The sequence below is a fragment of the Parasteatoda tepidariorum genome, chromosome X2, assembly GCF_043381705.1.
Source record: "Parasteatoda tepidariorum isolate YZ-2023 chromosome X2, CAS_Ptep_4.0, whole genome shotgun sequence".
Lineage (NCBI taxonomy): Eukaryota > Metazoa > Arthropoda > Arachnida > Araneae > Theridiidae > Parasteatoda > Parasteatoda tepidariorum.
This window is the reverse complement of record NC_092215.1, coordinates 37,114,638-37,137,236: the sequence shown is the minus strand read 5'-3', so window position 1 is coordinate 37,137,236 and position 22,599 is coordinate 37,114,638. Positions and strand designations below refer to the sequence as shown.

At 27.2% G+C, this 22,599-nt stretch overlaps 1 long non-coding RNA gene across 1 annotated transcript in view; it reads left to right on the top strand.

The window, feature by feature from the left end:
* The window catches only part of LOC139427210 (uncharacterized), a 75,849-nt gene that overhangs the window by 19,233 nt on the left and 34,017 nt on the right, over positions 1-22,599 (top strand). The window contains exon 2 of the long non-coding RNA XR_011638347.1: positions 6,232-6,318. This is a non-coding gene — a long non-coding RNA (uncharacterized lncRNA). The remainder of the gene's footprint in view (positions 1-6,231; positions 6,319-22,599) is intronic.

Below are 22,599 nucleotides of genomic sequence, written 5' to 3'. Positions count from 1 at the left end.
TTTGTAAATAAATTAAGCCTTTTTTACAATTTTAAGCAACATATTAGTTTGATACAATATCAGGTAATGTACATAAATTTTGACAGACGAAGAGAATCATTAAAAAAAAATTATCAAATAATTTTTTTATTATTTTTTAAAAATTTATCCAGGGGATTGTTTAATTAAGTTGTTGTGTTTTCTTTTTATATTTAACAGATGCATGCTTCAACTATAAACATATTTTTATTGTTTACCTTTTGTTATTGCCAGTAAAAAGTAATACTTAAAAAAATGTACATACATTTTCCTGCCCCATAGTATAAGAGCGACGAGTTATTTGACTTTCTCTCCAATTTTTTGTGAGAAAATTGGTTGGTAATTAATCAACAGTGCAACAGTGTTAACTGTGATTTTGTACCAAAATAATTAACTTTTTTACGAGAGTTTATTTTACTGAAAATTAATTAGTGGTCTATAAGCAAAGTTATTTTCATTTTATACTATATAATTATTATTTTCGTTAAGTTTTTAGCATCAAATAAAGCAAAAATGTCAGTCAGATTTATTTTAAAGATCTATTTAAGCATGGAAATCGGCGAAGAGGGAATTGGGAATTCAAAAAAGAAATTTCGTAACCGTCATCCTTAATATATATTTTTAATATCCTCGGCTGAAATAAAACAAATTTTATGCACACTAAGGATCACAGAAAATTATTTGGTCGAGGAAAAAGCTTAAGGAAAACCATCAAACCCACAAAGAAAATGAATATAAAAATTAAAATGTAATGAAATATTTGAAATATAGCTACATTTAAGCTACTTATTCAAACTCTTACATATTAGACTATTTCAGTATTTTATTCATTAAAACTGTACCCATAAATATTATGGAAAGAATAAAAATGCTTTGCTTTAAAAAATTTTAAAGGATGATTATAATTTATATATGTTATTAAAATTTACACAGTTTGACGTGCTTTGAATATTTTTTAATTCTTTAAAGTTTTCAAAGCAGCAATTTAGTATTTTTTATATTTGATCGTTATATGTGTCAAAAACGTAACTTTTAATTATAGATAAATGAGATATTTATAATCGTTAGCAAAAAAAAAATTTTTTTTGAAGACTTCTTTCTTTATTTACATAATTAGTGTGATATTCTTCCGACTATTAAAAATGATGGACATCCTTAAGAATAAATTTTGGTATATAGTTGCCACCATTCTTATGTTAGAGAAGCTAAATTTTTTATGCTGCATGTAGTCAAATTTTTTCTTTATATATCACTGTTATAGTTTTATATATGAATTTTTTGTTTGTTTGCTTGTTTACTGACAACAAGTAATTTCATGCATGCTAGAATAAATTGAATTGCTCCATTAAAAATAATTTCATTTTTTAAAAATCAGAGCAATTTTTTAAAAATATATTTGCTCCAATTCGTTCAAACGTTTCTCATTTTGTCAATTTTATATTATATTTTGCTCGAAAACAACAATTCTGTTCTTAAAAATATATTTAGTAGACTTCATAAAAGAAAGTAGCAACTATAGAGCAAAATTTTTTTATAGTGTATTTAGTAAGATTCCTTTATAAAAAAAGTAAAAGTATTCTTTTATAAAAGAAGTAAAAGTATTCCTTTATAAAAAACATGCGTAGTCATTGCTCTTTGTATATCATAGTTAGCTCCTCTCAGAACTAAAACAATCACTTTTGAGGATTCAGCATTGCTTGAGCTTCATTTTGTTAATTTTGAGAATATTTTCCACCAATTACAGTGCTGACGAAAATTATCAGCAGTGGAGGACGAATCATAGGTTAGAACAATACTTCCTAGAAGAGATAAGGTCTCAGCTCGGGTTATCATAAAAAAAAATTATCATTTTGTACTTCAAACGTAATTACATCATTCGTGTTTCCCCCACTGAGCAGCTTAGTATTCCGATCAGTCCCTTGCCTTTCTTATTTGTTCCCCTGTTCAGTTTATGTTCATTTCATCACACTACTAAATTGATCAGTTCTAAGGCATTCTCCCTTCTGGGAGATTTTTGCTAGAATCCCCTTTGCCGACTGGCTATCTGAGGGATGTTATAGTAGTTTTCATCTCCATGAAACTAAAATGGTTGCTAGTTCTATCAAAAAATACTTCCTTTATTTCTAGTTCGTCCCAATGCTTGATCCATTAGTTCCCTTGTCTTCTGGGTTGATTTCAAAATAAAAAGGCTATGGAGTTGAGCATTAATAGTCACAAGCACAAAATTGGGTCAGCTGTTCAACACCAATTTTAAAACTAAATAAAATAATACAGTAATGTGAGTATATCATGAATGAATTAGTATTATCTTTATCAAACTATTATATATTTGTCAAAAAATACTTGAGAGCATTTTATTCTTATTTTTTTAAATAGGAATTACTTTACATATTGCATAGCATACGATTTTTTTCTATCTAATATAATATATTTCACAAAATATTACTATTACTTACAAAATAACTCTAAAAATCAAACAGTCGCCAACAATTATAAACTCTGCGTAAGACCTGACAAAGAATTTCATAATCTGATTAAAATTCGCTTTGCGTAAATATAATTCCCTTCACGCTGCCTGCAACAAAGCCAGATTTTTCCTTATTTCTACCATCTAGTTCTAAAAAAGACATCTGTCTCTAGTTTTGCAGTTCCTGAATGCAATCTTTTTAGTAGTCAGAGAGTTATTGATTCTCTTTTATGTTCCTCCAACAAGAGAATACAGAAATCATTTCACGCAATGCGAGAAAATAAGCTTTTCTGACGCCCGCATTCATCATCAATTTCCCATGAGGACGAATTGCAGTGGTTCGGGTTTAGAATTAGCCTCATATTTAGAGACGGCCGCTCTCGTGAGATATTGCATGATAGACAAGTTCTTGGTAAAGAAAAGGACATCTTGAAAGTTTGAAGGAGAAATAAAAGAGCAAGCCATGCAGTCAATTGAATTAAACTGACATTTATTTAGAGTAATAATACTAGCAATTAAAGTTTTTGCACTCATTTCTAATTATACAAATTAATTATATTAACATATATTTTATTAAGCATTAGAAGGCAAAGACCCTTGCCTTTTATGTATTGTAATGCATAATATGTTTGCCCTGCTGATAAATTTAAAGTTTGAAGGAGAATTATATAGTAAACTATGAAAGGAATTGAATTAAACTGACGTTTACCTAGACTAGAAGTACAAACAATTAAGATTTTTGGCACTAACTTTCGGTGATAAAAAATAGTTTAATTTACGTATATTTCTTTTAAACATTTGAAGGCAAAGGCGACCAATCTCGTGAGATATTGTAAGATAGAAAAGTCCCTTAACATTAGAAGGTAAGTATTGACCTAGCATAAAAAAATAAAATTGAAAGTCTTAAGAAGAAATGAAAGAGTAAGGTATGCAGTTAATTGAATTAAACTGACGTTTATTTAGAGTTAAAATACTAACAATTAAGGTTTTTGCACTCATTTCTGATTAAACAAATTAATTATATTAACATATATTTTATTAAGCATTAGAAGGCAAAGTTCTTTGCTTTCTAATGTATAATGATGTATGATGTAATGTATAATATGCTTACCTTACTGATAATTTAAAAACGTTGAGAATTAAATAGCAAGCTATGTAAGGAATTGAATTAAACTGACGTTTATTAGACTAAAATTACTAACAATTAAGATTTTTTTACTCACTTTCGGTGATAAAAAATAGTTCTATTTACATATATTTCATTTATGCATTTGAAGGCAAAGGCGGCCACTCACGCAAGATATTCTAATATACAGAAGTCCCTAGTACAGAAAAGGACATTTTGAAAGCTTGAATAAGGAAAACATTAAACTATGTAAGGAATTGAATTAAACTGACGTTTAATTAGACTAAAACTAACAATTGAGATTTTTGGCACGAACTTTCTGTGATAAAAAGTAGTTTAATTTGCATATCTTTCTTCTAAACATTTGATGTCAAAGATGAACACTCTCGTGCGATATGTAAGATAGAAAAGTCCCCAAGTATAGAAGAAAAAACGTTTTGAAAGTTTAAAGGAGAAATAGAAGCATAAGCAATATATTAAAATATAAGCTAATTAAAATGACGTATATATATATTCTAAAAGTACTAATAAGTACTGTTTTTGTACTCATTTTGATGATTAATAATAATTTAATTTAGATATATTTTCTTTAAATATTTGAAACCAGAGACTCCCGTCCGATACTGTAAAATAGAGATGTCCCTCATAAAGCAAAGGACATCTTAAGAGTTTGAAGAAGAAATAAAAGCGTAAGCTATTTAGTCAATTGAATTAAGCTGACAAAGAAAGCATGCTACCTTAATGCCATCTTGTGTCGGAATTTTTTTTTTATGGTCACGAAAATGTTTGTACTTAAAAGCTTTTCTCAAATAAAGCAAAAGTATTGCAGTTTCAAACCTTTCATCCTGAAAGAATTAAAAATTATTTTTTAAAGCTTTTTAAAAAGTATTGTCACTTAGATAGAATGGTCACTCTGGTTCATAATGATGTTTTAGCTAACAACACACTAGCGATAGGATCAAATTGATTTGTTCATTAAAATTTCAATACAAGGTGGATTTTAGCTGAGCATATAAGACTTTGCAAAAAGAAACTTTAAAATTGCCTAGATTAAGGATTATTTTTCATCTTGAGACTAACTTCACTAAACGATTTTTTCACTCTTGAAAACACTAAGTCAACCTCAATTTACGGTTTATATAAAGAAGGTTGTTTTCCAAGGTTTTGGATTAGGGTATGTGAGTAGAATAGAGCAGATTGTCCCAGATCTCGTTTTCAGGTTAGAAGGTTCACACGTAAACCACATAACAACATTTTTAGGTTTACATTAAAAGGTTTTTGCTGAGTTAAAATAAACCTTATTTCGCTATCTGGGAGAAATTTATTTAGAGGAAAAGTACTAACAATTTACATTTTTGCACTCATTTTGATAATACAAAATATATATATATATATTTCATATATTTAATTTACACATTTAAAGACAAAGGCGGACGCTCGTGTGAGATATTGTAAGATGGAGAAGTCCCTGGTATACAAAAGGACATTTTTAAATCTTGAAGGCGAAGTTAAAGATTAAATTAGTATGTGAAAAATTTAATTTAACTGACGTTTGATTGCAATAAAATGGCTGCAAATTACGGCTTTTGCCATCATTTTTGATGATACAAAATAATTATCTTTGTATACATTTGATTTATATATTTTAAGACAGAGGTGGCCACACTCGCGACATATTGTAACATACAAAAGTCCCTAGTACAGAAAAGGACATTTTAAAAGCTTGAGGGAGAAATAAAAAATTAAACTATGTAAGGAACTGAATGAAACTGACGATTAACTAAAGTAGAAGTGCTACAAATTATGGTTTTTGCACTCACTTTCGAGGAAAACTAATAATTTAATTTACATATATTTCTTTTAAACAAGCAAGGCTTTAGGCAAAGACAACCACTCTCGAGAGATATCGTGAGATGGAAAAAGTTCTGGTTTAGAAAAAAAAATTTTGAAAGTTAAAAGGAGAAATAAAAGTGTTAGCTATTCATGGAATTGAATTAAAATGACATGTATAGAGACTGAAAGTGTTAATAATTATGATTTTGAACTCATTTTAATAATTAAAAATAATTTAATTTTTCCATATTTCCTTTAAACATTTGAAGGAAAAGACTCTCGTGAGATATTGTAAAGTATACAAGTTCTCTGCATAGAAAATGTCATCTTAAAAATTTGAAGGAGATATCAAAGATTAAACTATTTAATTTAAGTAAAAGTATTAATAATTAAGGTTTTTGCATTTATTTAAGCAATTAAATTGACACTTTTTTTATTTGTACTGTATGAAGAAGGAGTAATTTTAATTTATCCGTAATAGGTTTACTTTTTTCGACGAATGTATTTTTACTATAATTTTGGACTTGACTTATGAAGAGAAATGATGATTTTATATATTTATGATATATATATATATCTATATCTATATCTATATATATNGAATCCCTCTTTATATATATATATAATATATATTTAAGAAATATATTTCAATATATTTCTCTTTATATATATATATATATATATATAAAGAGAAATATATTGAAATATATTTCTTAAATATATATTATATATATATATAAAGAGAAATTCATATAGCTTATCATATAAAATTGATTTAATTTTTAAGGCCATTTTATGGAGGGAATAAGAGTAAGGAATTTTCAAAAATTAACCTTCTGTAAAGAAATGGCAGCAAATTTCATCTTCTTTGTTTGTAAGTATCAGAATTTTTAAATGTTGTGTTTATAACTACAAGCAAACTGTATGAGTAATGATGAAATAAATGAACTTATAATGTAGAGGCGCGACAATAGCTACGGAATATAAGCCTCTATTCTTGGCCCTATGTTTACCTTTATAGTTACGCAAGTGGAAACTTAAGTCCTTCATTACTAGTTTTGTTTACTATTTTCCAAAGCTTACAGCGGATGACCGCACAAATCAAAGGTTTGAAAATAGTTTCCCATTGAGCTTGATTTTGTTTTTTAACCGGTATCGAATAGCAGACGCAATTCTGAGTTAGCGACTATGAATTTTCAACCCCGTAGTCCTTTAATTTTGAACCCTACCCGAAAGAACAAGGAACTTCTAGATCAAGCGTTTGGGTCAGACTAGTCTTTAGCGGAGGACTTTTGGATGGAACTAGCCGCATTTGGCATTACATGGAGAGGAAAACAACGAAAACCTCCTATTTTTAACCCGAGGTCAAGGGGATTATTACCCACGATCTATCTACCACAGAGAATATTTCATGTCAACCCATCAGCTCATACAAAATTTATGAAGTTGTCAGGAAGACTATTTCTCGAGTCCTTATAAAGGATAAAATAAATATTGATAAATTACCGAGTTTACATAATGATTTATTTTTTTAGTATGAATAATAAAAGCAGCTTGTAGCTAACACATTTTTTGCAATTCATTTCTTTAATAAAAAATTTTTTTTTACAAAAAATAATTCAAAAATATAAATTAATTTCATAATTTTATCTAATCTGAATACAAATTTATATTTTCTCCTTTAGTCTGTATTGGCTCAAAGTGTTGAAAATATGCAACATCGATTACATTTATTACATACATTTCTATATAGTACACGTAGAAACGTGGAAGGATGTAGTAAACAAGATATCATAGCACCATAATATTTTACGAATAATTTCTTTTTTTCTTAAATATAAAATTTATGCCCAAGGATACATATAGCAATACAAATTTGAACACATTTGTTCATTTGTGCTGGCATTTGCTGAAATCATTAAAATGCAGTTTTTTCATGAAAAATGCAAAGAATGTCATAAGAAAAACTCAAAATTAATTTTAAATTAATAAAATCATTATTTTTTTAGTATATAATAAAAGTGGGGTTCCAATTGTTGCAAAATAATTGACGATTTGAAAGAAAAGGCAAAAAATTGACGTTAAGAAGACAACATGAGCTAAAGGGACCTGACAGACGGGTTCGGTAGCTTTAAGCCTTCATTACCACAGAATGAGAAGGAATATTGTTTTGTTTTTTTTAATTCGTGCTTCAATCAATCTACCTATTTATAAAAATTAAATAAAGAAATTAATTAAGTAATGAACAATTGGATTCTTTTATATTCTAGCAACATAAAACATATTGCTAGTAACATAAATAAACCATACTTTTCCTTTCAAATTTTGTCTGTACAATTTTGAGCTTTTGATAAATTTTCCCAATTCCCTATATAAAAGTTATTCATGTGGACTTTAAGTTAAAACTAACATAGGCGTGTACACATGGTAATTCTGAAATATTTATGAATGGTATTATAATATTTAATAATACCAATCCATACCATAATATTTATTTTTAGAATCTTCATGTCTTAGAAAATTGGCTAAGTACACTGAAAAAATAAGTATTAGAAAAACTATCTAAATATGGTAACATTTACTAAGTTTCCGGGTATACGAGAACACCAAAAAACTCCGTTATTTTTACCAAAGCATTTTGGTAAAATTAAAAATTAAATATGTTTTAAAATATGCGATAAAATTTTGAAAATGGATTAAAATTTAGTAATTTTATAATGATACCTTAGGGTATGACATAAAACTATTTATTTGGAAAAATTTACTTTACAGTTTTGTACTTTATGCTAAACGTGTTGTAATAAGAACTAGAATTTCAAAAAGAGCATTTTCGGTAAACGGTTATCATATGAACGGAAAAATTACCAAACTAATGGTTTAAGTGCCTTATATTTTAGTTTTATCAACCAGAACTATTTTTTTTTCAGAAATTTCATTACCATACATCACGGTAATTTTACACGAATTTTTTCGCCGTTTTCATTTTAATGTAAAATTTAAAAATTCAAGTCACAAAAATTTTTATCAATAGCATATAAAAGGACTTAGTGACTAATCAGTATAAAAGAGTGCTTGAAATAATCAAAAAGCTGTTTGTTTTACTTGAAATTATCAAATGTGGTTGTCTTTGCTAAGATATTGCTTTTAAGCTTCTTTCTAAATTTTAAGCATTCTTGACTTCTCTTTTCTGACCTTGATAATAGTGTGTGGTTATTTGAAAGTTCTTTTTTCTTGTATTCTTCCTTTATATAATAGCTATTATAATAATGTGAATTTTATTCTTTTACCTTACTCTTTCAAAGATTCTGAAAAGGTTTCATTAGCAGTTATTATTGAACACAAACAATTTGAAATACATAAAAATTGGACTACTCCTATTTTAAATTAAAATACTATATGTTACAACATTTTATATTCATAAAATTTCCATACTATATCAATATTTCTTTTTATTTACAAGAAAATAAATCATATTTCTTTCTAATGACGAAAAAAAGAGCATACATTTTACATTGCTTTGTCGGTAAAAGAGATTGTAACCATATGTATAACATATTTAGCTACAAGATCCAAACAGTAATATTTCTGCTTAGAAATGGAAAGACAATTAATATAATGATCGCTATAAAAGAAACAGAAGAATCAAGGGAAACCTATCACTTCTAAAGTACCAGCCATTACCGCCAACGCAAAAGCGCTTTCAATTATAACAACAACCGTCTCATAACTATAATTTACAGCTTCTGTTCTTTTGTCTAGCGCTTCCTAGTACTAATTTGAAAATAAGGAATTCTAATTTACAGTAATGGAAACTTTAATGGGTTATGATAATTACCTCCACTTTTTATTCAAAAACTTTTTGCGAAAGTTAAACCAAGTTTAAAATTGCTTTTAGTGCACCCTAATCAAAAAGTAAAGTTAAGCGAGGCGTTTTAGGGCATAGCTTATTTTACTTAGTTGGTATTCAGATTTTTTTCGAAAAATCTGCTTTTTCTTACCTTATAGAAGATAAAATATTTTTTAAATACGCACACAGTGAAGGAGATTTTTTTACAAAAAAGTTAAATTTACAAAAGGAAAAATTAAATTTCGAAAAGTAAAATTAAATAGAAAAATTTATATTTCAATATATCTGGCAAGCAAGTAATGTTGAATGATGTAATTTTTACAAAATTTAAGATTTAATTTATAAAATGCTTGAAAAATTTTGCTTTAAACTTATTTATTTATATCAAAGCGAATAAATATATATTCTAACAGTTTTTTTTGGTAAATATTTACTTAGATATTATTCATATTCACGCTGTTTTTCAAGATTAAAATTATTTTGTAATTTAATGCACGTAGAAAATATATCTGGTAAAATTACCGCACTATAATGAAGTTTCTGGCAAAAAACACATAATTCTCGTTCATAAAACAAAGTTAAGAATTTGAACCATTTATTTGGTAATTTTCCGCTCGGCGACGGTGTGTTAAAATTTTTGGTTTTCAAAATTATAATTTTTATTACCACACATTTAGAAAAAAATACGAAACTGAAAATTACACGCTCTATGTTTTCTTGATAAATTTAACGAATTTTGCACTTATCAAACCACATTTCATTCTTAATTTTATCAAAATCATTATTAAAGCACTCACTTCAGCAAAAATTACCAAGCATTTTGGTGTTCACAAAGAGCTAGGAACTAATTTTTACCGTATTTTGGAAGGTTTGGATTGTTAGTCTTAGAAACCCATTCATTTTTTTTCAATCAATTTCGATTCATTTTTGATCCGACAATGAAAGGTTGTTGCAAACGGGAGTTAATTCATTTTTGATTTAAAAAAAACTTGATAACAAATAACAAATGCACCGAAACGATATTATTGTTCAATACTTAATTCATACAAAATGATGAATGTAAACTCAAATATATTTATGGTCCGATAAATTTGATTCCAAAAGTTGTTTTTCAGAATTATTTTCAAAATATACTATAGAAGTATAGAATTAAACAAACAAATTATCGCGAATAATCAGTCATTAAGTATAATGCTTGTATAGCTACGACGTTAGAAAGGTTTGCGATACAAATATTTAGCTTTCCCAAATTGCAAATAATAATAATAATTATTAATATCTTTTTCAGAAATTTGGTTTATGAATAGGGGAGAGTCGGGTAGCCCCGCCCAGCGGGTACCCCCGCCCACTGTCAATTTCATATGTATAGAATATTTTTTCAAGTCAATGAGCCATGGGACATTAATTGTTATATTAAAAAAAAAAGATTATTTTCAAAGTTTAAAGTATTTATGCAGCTGTTAACACGATAAACAATAGTTTTGAAAATATGCTGAGTACAGTAGTCATGAAATTAAGAAAAATTGGTTGAATGTTTCGATTAAACTTCATTTGAATACTAAAAAAATAATTTTTTCTATACATACAGCATTAAAGTATGTTGTCTTAAGTTTAATTTGCACAAAGAAAGAAGTCTATATGTGAAAAATTGTTCGAGTAATTACAAATTTACAAAAACAAATATTTGATTTCGGGTAGCCCCGCTCACATGAACGTCGGGTATCAACGACCAATTTTATTTCGTCGATAAATGAACGGTTGCAAAGATTATTATTTTATTGCTTCAAATTTGAATGTTATATGCATTTTTAACAACAAATATTGTTGTTATAAAAATTATTGTTATTAAATGATAGAATTCATTAAAAGTATATAAATATGTAATAAACAAAATAATTTTGTGATAAAAATGATAAACGAGGTTAACCTATTATCGGTACATTGGTCATTTTCATTTACATCTGAAAAAACAATCAAAAAACATAATTTTTGTAACTGGGCGGGGCTACCCGACACATTTTGAAAAGAGCTGAAAAACATGTTTTTTAAATTTCTATTTTTTAAGTTAAACTATTATTTTTTTGGTTCATTCTTTTTGCATTATTTAATTAGATGATAAAACAATAAAAACATACAAAAATATTGATTATTACTCATTATTATACAGAAATATAAGCACTACTACTTAAGTGAACGGGGCTACCCGACTCTCCCCTATATGCTTATCTATAAATATATGCTCTAGTCGATAAGTTTATGCTATATTAAGGATTCATATACAGGTATATTATAAGAGTATTCATTCATATTTAAAACTTTTCTGCGATTATCCTAGTTCGAATCAATTGTTATCACGTCCAATTTATGTATCAAATTATTTTATCATAGTGAAATGTTGAAATAAACATTTGGACTATGGTTACTAGGATTAACTCATTCCAATATTTTCCAGAGGATTTAAAGTTGTTTTCGGTTTATCTTAGAATATCAACTTTTAATTTATCTAACGTTTCAATTTATCACACAGTCTTAGAATGAACATGATAAGAATTTCTCCACACTCTCAAAAATAAAACTCTTACTTTTGACGATTCTGCTACCCTTAAACTATATTTCGTTAATTTGCAGAGTAATTTTGTCACGAAATCACAGGATTTGTGACAAAACGCGAACTTTGAAGTATATGACGAAAATGTTTCCTCTACATAAACCCTGGTTGAAGTACATTATGGGAGATTAGTTGAGTAAAATTACAAAACTGAAATGAAAAATTGGACGATCGAAATAAAGTGACGAAGTAAGCCGACTAGCTTATATGGTTGTACTGTACTAGAAGATCCCTGATTCAAATCCCTCTTCGATCTCCATGTATTTTGTCTCTCTGTTTTGTCTGACTTCTTGTGTTATGATATTGATCCAGTTATATGGCGCCCACGATAAAATGACAATTAGAAAAGTTAGATACTTCAGGTATTTTTTAGAGAGGAAATACTTATATACTCCTCAGCTGTACAGTCCAGGAAGATCCTTGTCCTCCTTTACTACTCAGCACCACTTTTTCTAGTCCTTGGACTTTATCCTCCAATTTAAGATTTTCATTCTTTTCATCTCTATTTCTTCCTCATCAAGACATCTTTTTCTAGAGCATCCGACCTTTCTCTTTCCTTTTAGTTTTCCTTTATAGATTTTCTTTGTTACTCTCTCTTCCCTCATTCGCTCCAGATGTCCGAACTATTGTATTCTTTATGGTTTTATTAAATTTACTATGTATTCTTCTTTATATAGTTTGCTTAACTCTAAATTACTTATTTCTCCAAATTTAGATCCTTGATTGGCCCATATATTTTCCTGAGAATCTTGCTGCTTATGTGACTATGGGCCGAAATATTTTTTTAGATAATTGTAGTTTCAATTTTCTCGAAAGATTTAAACTACTTATGCATCAAAAAGTAACATTTCTTCCCAGCTGCCAGTCAGCCTTCATTTCTGGGTTTAATTCCTTTTTCAGTATTAATCAAATTTTGTCACTCTCTCATAACCATGTTCAGTATTTACTGCACTCGCGGTAGATTCATTTTCTCTGTCCATAATAACGCATTTAGTCTTTTCCCTGCAGACCAAAAGTCTCCCAGTCCTTGCCCACTTTTTTAAAATCTTAATATGTTTCTATGTGCACATTTTTCTGTTCTTGACATTGAGTCTACATCATTTCATGATATCATGTTTGTAATGATTGGTTTATAATTGTGCATTTTCGACCGGAATAAATCTATATCTATATGGAAATATAGTGACGAAACATTTCGTTAATTTTGATGGAATTCTTTACCTTTTAGAATTGACGATAGTTGTTTCGTTACTTTGACTAAAAATTCGTATAAGCAGGAAATGGTTTCGTCAAAAACAGAGAAAGTTTCTCGATGTTTAAGTATCCATTTCTTACAGTGTAAATAGAACAGCAAATGCAACATATTATTTTGAATTCTATTAATCTCATTTAAGGTATAAGAAACCATTTCAGTAATACTTATTAACTATATTTTATTTATTCAAAGTTTCAACCTCCTTACCTTTAATAAGCTTTTAATAAAACTTAACAAATCTTTCAATTATCCACTTACATTTTGTTTCTGAAAATAGCTTATTGAAAATAACTTGTAAACTTTTAACTTTGTCAAAAGAAAAAGAAAACTTGAATATACTAAAAGTTTTATTAAAGAGATGATTAGTTAAATCATTAATTATTATAATTTATTCAGTAACTCATGAAGTATCATTAAATGTAAATTTCGCATAAACAAATAAAAGCTGAAAACTTATTTTTCACTGATAAATTTCTGATTCTTCAAATTTTCGAGAACTTTTGAAACTTTCCTTTATATCTTATTTGAGATAAAAATTTATAATGAATAGGGTTAAGGAGTTCCTCACGCTTTGTTTCGTGTTTGATGGTTGTTTGTTTGGAAACTTCATTGAAATAGACGTTGCTCATATTTTCCACTTTATTTTTCTTTCTCTACTGTATTCAAGGGAAAAATTATTCTTATTTTTTTGGCATATCGAATAGTTTAAAATTACCTAAGATGTTTTTGATTATTGCGTAAATCAAATACTTTTAGTATTTAAATGAAGCTCGTTGTTGTTGCTTTCATGTTAAACATACTCCACCAAGTTGTGAAATGCTCACTATTCTATAATGAATTTATAAAATTCTCTGGCTAGTCACGCACGTTGAAAATTACATTTTGACTAGCCGTAATCATATTTTTGCATAAACCGCTAACTCATGTGCAAAAACGTATACAGGGATACCACTTACAAAGAAATTACATCAAATGAAACTGAAGGTTTTGATATCAAATAAAACTTTTCTGGGATATTTCGAGCTCTTGAATTTGAAAAAGTCATTTATTTTGAAAACAATTGAGCTGTTCCTAATATTTAACAAAGAAGTTTTACACAAAATTCCGAATCTGTAAGAATTTTATAGTGCTTAAAAACCAATCGTTTGAAAAAAATCGGGCAAATCAGGCAGAGTAGAATACGTATTAGGCTCTATACGTTTTTTAGATTTTAGTAAAATTTCAGGGTATATTAATTGTGTAAAAATGCTAGAAACGTTTAGTTGTTTCATTTCTGCAAAGAAAAAAACTTTTATTTAAAATTTTCTGACGATCAGACCTGAAGATTCTCTGAAATTCCAAGGAAAATAAACATCTTTTTTCACGTGGCCATGCTTTTTTGTGAATTGATTAATCCACGTTATTGGTTATTTTATATTCTACTATTCATACAATTACTATTAAGACAACATACTTATAATGAATCTGCTCGGAGATCGAAGGTTAAGCAAAAAATTTCGAAATAAAGCTAATTTTTTATATTTTGACCATCAAAATCAATTTGTACTAAAGAAGAACTTCACTGATATATATTTCAATAGATACCTTCTAATAAGAAGTATCTGAAAAAAAATAAAGATATGTGGAATATACATTTGATGTGACCTGAAAATTGACCCTAAAATTGAAATGAAATAAATTGAAATTTTGCACAATTTCAAGGGAATTTTCTTTTCCAAAAATAAAAAAAACAGTACAGGTCTAAAAGTTTTACATAAGAAAATAACTTTGAAATTTTAATAATGACAAATATATCAAATATGCCTGACTGTTAAAAAATTGGCTATTAAAAACAAAATCGCATTATTTTCAGAAAATATTTCGAAACGTTGGAATTCTAATTCTTGTTTGAATATGGGAAATGCAGCTGAGAAATTTTTTAAAATAATATTAAATTTTTGCTAAAAAAACAATTTTGTCTTTAAAAAACATCTTTTAATCTAAATAAAAAAAATCTTAATGAGTTAAATTTTAGTGTATTTTTTATTTGGTATTGTATATAGTTAGTAAACCTCAATGCTTATTTATATCATACTAAATTCGAAAAATTTAAAATCTGTCATGTAAAACACGGTAATTTTTTCATATCAAAAATATTTTTTATCAAAATTGTAAAAATAAAGGAGATCTTGAGAACCCCATGCTTGAGATGATATCTATACATGTGGTCTAGCTTAACAGAACAAGAAAGTTCATTTCATTTTTTTCCTGGTTTCAGTTTTTTTTCTTCTCCTTGATAAATACACTGAAAAGAGAGGGAGAAAGAGTTATCTTGAACGCTCCATTTTAAAAAGTAGAAAAAAAGAGTCTCATTATTTGGATATTAAAGTTTGATAGGGCTTCGGAAACGAAACAATTATAGCAGCGTTATGCTTAAAAGTACCAAGTATCACCGCTCATAATATATCAGTGATAAGTCTTAAAAATACAAAAATTGACTTAAATTTAATTTTCTTTATGTCATTAGGTATATTTGAATTTTATTTCTTCGAACTTTAAAAAGAACAATGGACTCTAAAAGAGGTGGGTTTAAAATGTCCGCATCACCCATTCAAAAGCAATTATTTCATTGGGACTTTTCTACATGTTTAAAAATACTCTATTTTTCCGAGATAAGCTTAAGTTTCTAGGCGAAAATAAAAAACGGTTTCTTCGAATATAAAATGAGATTTTATTCAGTGTCTCCATCATACTGGAAAAAGAGTGATTTAAATAAATGGCAGTTTTTGGAGAATGTTTTTTAAATGAGATGCAATTCAAGTTAGAAATATGAAAATTCTATACTTCCGTTTTTTTTAATATCAACGAAAATAGTGCATTAAAACAAGCTTGTCCTAACTTTTTTTTTTACTTTTGAAATCTTAATAACATAACAGTTTGCACTGAGTTCTTCGGTTTCTTTGCAAACTTTTTTCTGCGCGCCTATAAATTTTATGATATTAACATATATGAATTTTATATCAAATTAAGTGCTAAAAATAGTAAATGCTATATAAATAGTAATAGTCAATAAAGTTAATGCTTATTCTCATTAATTAAACATTGTAATTTGTGAAATACTTCAGTGTTAATTAAAAAGTTTGAATGCAAAATATTTAATAAACATAATTTTATAGATCAGCATTTTTTTCCATTTGTTCAAATCATATGCAGACAAGAGTGGAAAAATTGCCCTTGCTGTTTATTAGACATCAAAAAATGGTGCTATCGTAACTGCTACATTTTTACACTTATCTGATTTAAAAAAAAATATTATCGAAGATGCATCGAACAAGGCTTAATGCATCTTATTTTTTTACTCTCCTTGCCCGAATACAAATTATTAATTTATTTAAATACACATATACAAGTCTTCCATGTACAAATTAATGAAAACAAATGGATAAACCTATTTCCAATGTGTCAAAAAATTAACAACAGTGTTATAATTCATTTACACATTTAATGAAAACATAAATCGAAATTTTGTATTTTACTAGTAAAAAAGTATTAAGTATTTGTCTTTAATAGATATATTTTTCGAAAATTGAAGTTTAAATTGATAGAAAAAGTATTTGTCTATAATTGATATTCTTATTTACATCTCACTACTACATCGCAAAATCATTTTTGTATAGAGAACAAGGTAACACATTGTAAAAAATAACTGCAAATTTTACAGAAAACAAAATAAAAAGGTTAGAAAAAATTGTTTCTTCTGTTTTTTGGTCGACATTCATGAAATGTAAAAAAAAATCCCGTTTTTATAGTTAAGGACTTCCAGCTTGTATTTGACAATTTAAAGCTGTTTTGTTTACAAAACGGTTTTTCCCTGTTTTTCACCCTAACCATAAACAGATTTAAACCGTCAAATCACATTCTGGTTTTCGCTTGCCATAAAATAACTTTTCCTTTTTTCCAAGTAATTTTAAAGTTACTTTCTTTGAGTGATTTTACTTTTCAGCATTTATTTTAAATTTATTGAACACAGTAGAAATAAAGTTATGATTCGACTTTCTTATCAAGTAAATATTCTACCTGATTATTATCTGTCTTTAGATATAATTTTTTGGTAAGTAAAGCAGCCAGACATTTTTATAAGGATTGTAAGAACGGAAAATTATATGACTATAGTTATAAAAGATCCTATGCTTAAATTTGATTTCAATAAGTAATATTTTTAAGATATAGGCAGTGGCTAGACTAGAGCTGTCTACTCAAGGGATAGCGTGTTCGCATCTCAATGAGAATACCCAAGATCGAATCCCAGCACCGACTAGCCGTACGAATTCTGCTCTCGTCTCGTCACTTGAACTAGTGAAATTTCTCGCTGACATGGATGCTTTATAATGCTTTTTTTTGGTTAAAACAACACAGTTTGTTGTTAAAATAATGAATTATTTAAATACTGGCTCCTTTCTGCGAAATAAATAGCTTTACAGCTAACAGTTTATTTCCCTGTAAATTTTTACAGTGTAAAATCCCTTTTTACCACAAAATTTTATACCTTAATTTTTACAGTAATCTTTATTTTTTGCAGTAATCTTTATTTTTTTACTCTAATTCTTATTTCATTTCTATTTGCTTACTGTAAGTATTAGAGTAAAAATTATGGTATACCAGGTTTTTTTTAATAAACATTTACGGAGAAAATTGATTTTACGGTAACAAGTAACGGGCATATTTCAGGTAACATACACTTTTGAGCCCTGTTCTTAAATAATATTTACCTAGATAACTAGATATAATTAATTATAAATGACATAATTTGTTTTCATTCTTATATAGGTAATTTCAAAAGTTTTGCCGTAACAATAAAATATCATTGTTTTTTTTTTAAGTAGACTGAATGTGGATATTTTATCAGTTACGTTGCTTATCTTACTAGAGCTTGTTTTCCTCAATGAAATATAATCCCATAACATCTGCATAATCCATCTTCTTTGCTGTAAAAAAATATAATAACTATTGAAATAAATTGTACAGTTTTTCTTAAGGCAAATCGAAATGAATAAATGTATGAGTTTTTTTTTAAATTTACTTTAAGACTTTTAAATAAGTGTATCAAGGAAAAATCCGTTTGCCGAAAAAACTAGGCAACAAATTGATGCTAAATTGAAACAAAAAGCTCAAGCAAGGTTGTAATGTAATGTTCTGAAATGAGCAATTTTTGAGGTTTTGAGGAAAAAACATGTAAACAAAACAAAATTTTCTTTGAACATTTTACAAATAAAAGTATAAATAAACAACATGAAACGTGTTAAGTAGTTGTAAATCCTTATTCATACTAAATATCTTACAAACCTTAAGAGACATAAAACATCATCATTAAACAACAATACTTTTTACTGTTTTATTTCTCAAATTGATCAAGACAATGAAAATAAATAAAGTGGTCGATTAAGTATAAGAGGAGTTGAAAATACTTTTCACTAGCTTGAAGTACCATAAAAAATGCTATCAAAGTTTTGAAATGCATTAAGTGTTTAAAAAAAACCGACTAATTTTTATTATTTTCTATCCAATTGTTAGCGAATGGTTAGTCACTAATGAAGTTCCTTTTTTGTTTAAATTTTCTTCTTCATTCATATAAGAATAAAAAAATAATAGGAATATTTATGATTAAGCAATAGATAATAACAAATTTATTTTCATAACTGTAATTCTTGTATATTTTTCAGCCACTCCTTACCCAGGAGAAATATTTACAATAAATAATATAAATTTTAATGTTCAACTAAGCATAGTAATTTAAAATATAAGTAGAAAACATATTAAGGCAATTTAATTTGTCACTACCTTTTTCAAAAGTATTTTAATAAAAAAAACAAGTGAATTGAATTTAAACTTTTTACAAATAAAATTGTAAATAAACAACATGAAATATTTCTGATATAAGAATATTCATTCATATAAGAATTTCATTCATATAAGAATAAAAAAATAATAGGAATATTTATGATTAAGCAATAGATAATAAAAAATTTATTTTCATAACTGTAATTCTTGTATATTTTTCAGCCACTCCTTACCCAGGAGAAATATTTGCAATAAATAATATAAATTTTAATGTTCAACTAAGCATAATAATTTAAAATATAAGTAGAAAACATATTAAGGCAATTTAATTTCTCACTACCTTTTACAAAAGTATTTTAATAAAAAAAACAACTGAATTGAATTTAAACTTTTTACAAATGAAATTGTAAATAAACAACATGAAATATTTCTGATAGGTATAAGCTCTTTAGTATAGTAAAGATCTTAAAGTATTACAGTACTTAATTGTCATAAAACAGCGCTATTTAAAAACAATATATTTTATTATTTAATCTCTTAAATTGCTTAAACAGTGGTAATCAATAAAATGGTAGATTAAGTAGACGTTGAAAACACATTTAAATAGTGTGAAGTAACATAAAATCGTTTTCAAATTTTTGAGATGCAATATAAAAAAATTTGTAATTTTTATTATTTTGAATCCGATTTTTAGACAAGGGGTTTTTGCTAATGAAGTCTCTTTTTCGTTTGCTTTTGATTCTCTATTCAAGTAAGGAAAACAAATAATAGGAATATTTATGACTTAGCGCATGATAAAAATTTAATTTTATAAATATATTCAGACGTAGTTATTGCATATTTTAAAGCCACTCTCTACCGAAGAGAAATATTCACAATGAACAATATATATGTTAATGTTAAATAAAGGATAGTTACTTGAAATACTTCAAAATATTGCAATGCATTAAATATTTAAAAAAAATTGACTAATTTTTATAATTTTGAATCCAATTGTTAGACAATGGTTTGTCACTAATAAAGTTTCTCTTCGGTTTCCATTTACTTCTCCATTGATGTAATAATAATGAATATTTATGACTAATTTGTGAATGATAAAAATTTAATTTTCTGCATTTTAAAGCCACTCTCCTTCTAGACTTCTCATTTAAACTGAATAATATACATGTTAATATCAAATAAAGCATAGTTATTTAAAATATTAGTGAAAAAAAAACATATTGAAGCAATTTCATTTGTCTCTGCCTTTTATGAAAGTATTTTAATAAAAGAACAAGTGCTTTATTAATATGAAATTTTGGAATTCTTTTATATACCTACTTAGAACTGCACGACATTGCGTGTTATTTGTAATGGCAAAAAATGAAAAAAAAAATATATATATGTGCATTCGCCACTATTTTGATATGCGTGCTGAAGGTTATTATACTCATGGTTGGCAATAAAGTTATCATTTTCAACGCTTTCGTAAGTCGCCTTTACTTTATTGTACTAAGATGATGCTAATTCGAGACGCTTGGTTCTAAGATTTAATTTCGGACGGCACGAGATGGTCTGTTTCGTTTTAGTCTTCATTTCTTCAATCAAAGATTGTCTTAATGTTTAATAATTAGCTCTATTCTTGACTTATTTATTTATTATTTTCATTTATTTATTTTCAAATATTAGCTGTGATTTACTTCTGCTTGACATTGTTTGTATTTTTATGGATGAATTTCTTCCAGTGAAGAAACAAAAAATACGAAACTGAACTTAAATGTATCCATATTCTCACTATATAAAACACTTTTGACGATTTAACAATTCTTGGGTTGTATGTCGTTAGGATACGATTTAGAATAATTTCATCACGAAATCACGTGATTGCGAAGAAAAGCGAACTCTCAAATATATGAAGAAAATGTTTCCTCAACTCGCTACCTCATCGTAGTGCATTGTGGGAAATGCTCAACTGAATGACGGAAGTTTAAGAAAAACTAGGCGATCGAAATAAAGACTCGTAATAATCTGACCGTTCTGTATGATGGTTAAGAGCTTGGCCATCACCTCCTGCATCAGAAAGCCTCCACACGGTTTTTTATAAGTAGTTTGCGCAGATTATTTAAAAAACGACCCACTTGTGCGCCCGAACCCAAATTCTATTTTAAATGTACTTGAGATAAATTTATCAAATTTCACGAGATGTTGGCTCGGAGCATATACCAAGGTGCAGAATTTCAATAAAACATCCTTTTCATAGATTTTTCATTAAATTATATTAATTTAAGTCAAAAAGAAGTGAAAAATATTATATTAAGCATTTTAATAGTTTTTTTTTTCCTTTTTATGAAATACAGCATTAGAAACTGGTGTCTCTTTTTGCGTTAAAGGTAAAATTTTCGAAACACTGCAAACTTCAAAATAGATTTTCAAATTGAAAGTTATCAGCTGTTATTTAGATTCAAGAGAAACCGTAATTCAGAGTTTTTTTTTTTAATTTATAAAATTAAATTTTAATTTTTTTCTAATATAAATGAAGAAAAAAACTACTTCTTTCGGATTTTATATTTTAGAACAAATATGAGTCCGACAATCTAACAGAAATTTTAGTATCTGCAAATTGATTTTTTTTTTTAAATTAAGAAAATAAAAACATACCATATATTTTTACTTGTAATTAAAGCTTCAGAAAATATAAATATATATATAAAAGAACAACCGGCATCCCATCTGCGCCGCAGCATTTACACAATAATATCGAATCTACCTTTTTATCTTAACTATTCATACTAGTAAGAAAAGTAATGGTGCCATATGAAAAATTATCTGAAAATAAAATTGAAGTTCAAAAGTTGTATAATCTTAATTTCAAGCGGCTAACACTGTTTAAAAATACAGTTTTGCAAAGAAAAAAAAATACTTTTTTACTTACAGTGTTTTGAAACGGCACAAGCGTACATACAGACATTGATAAAGTTTTCGTCTTAAAAAAGACTTTTTTCTAAATAAATAAATATCAAACACTTAAAAAAATAAAAGCTTTTGATTAGGTTTATGAAATAAAAGTATTTAGAGGAAAAATAATTCGTGAATGATTTTCTTCTTGAAGAAATCTGGCATTTGCAGGTATTTATCTCTAATTAAGTTATTGACATCCATTTAGAATCCATAAATACGATTTCAATAACAAAGTGTTGTTTTTATACAAGAAGCAAAAAAAAAACATAAAGCATAAAAATACTAGATTCAATGAATTGATTCTTTCTATCAACCATATTCCTTTTATCCACAACTATAAACGAAAGTTAGAAACCTTATAAGAAATTTAAAGATGATAAACTGGAAAGTTTATTACTTGGACTTTTATTCTGTAAAACCTATTGCTCTTTTTCATCTAAGAAAGAAGTATTTGGCATTTATTGGAGTCAACGTATATACTATTTATTTACCATTGTACTGCGTACTTCTTGTCGGTACTCAGGCTTAAATTGGAGAGGACAGCGTCAGCAACTAAGGCAGAGATGCTTTTAGGCACATCCGCAACAGTTCAGAACAATTTTGTGCTTTGATACAAGTAATTTAATTATACAATTAATTAAATTATGCTAGTAAAATAATTATGTTAGAAAAATAATTATACTAGCAAGGA